This window comes from Seriola lalandi, unplaced genomic scaffold (genome assembly GCF_002814215.2).
Source record: "Seriola lalandi dorsalis isolate HSWRI2012SDOR001 ecotype SW California unplaced genomic scaffold, Sedor1 jcf7180002055006, whole genome shotgun sequence".
Taxonomy (NCBI): domain Eukaryota; kingdom Metazoa; phylum Chordata; class Actinopteri; order Carangiformes; family Carangidae; genus Seriola; species Seriola lalandi.
The window spans coordinates 1,812,161-1,812,694 of NW_019525549.1; positions in this window are offsets into that span (position 1 = coordinate 1,812,161).

Sequence of the window (534 nt, forward strand, 5' to 3'; positions counted from 1 at the left end):
GCTCATTGAGAGAACACCAAGGGTTTGCAGTGCTATCAAAAAAGCAAAGGGTGGCTACTTTGAGGAATCTAAAATATAAGACCTATTTAAGAGTTAAGAGTTATTTCACACTTTTTTGTTAAGTACATAATTCCATATGTGTTCATTCATAGTTTTGATGCCTTCAGTGAGAATCTACAATGTAAATAGTCATGAAAATAAAGAAAACACATTGAATGAGAAGGTGTGTCCAAACTTTTGGCCTGTACTGTATATATACTGTATATAGATATATATATTGCGCATTAACCATTACATCCAAGGCAAAAACAGGAGCATCAAAATGTGCTCTGAGAACGCATTTATTTGGCCTCAATATCATTATGGGGTCGGATGTGGGCTGCCAACATTTTTGAGATTTTCAAGTGGGCCCTGAGTTGGAAAAGGTTGGGAACCACTGCTCTAAAGTAAAGGTATGAATAATTTTCAATTAAATCCACCCACTTAGTTATTTTCCATAACTTGTCCTGACCTGCAGTAGCAGTAGCCGTTGTA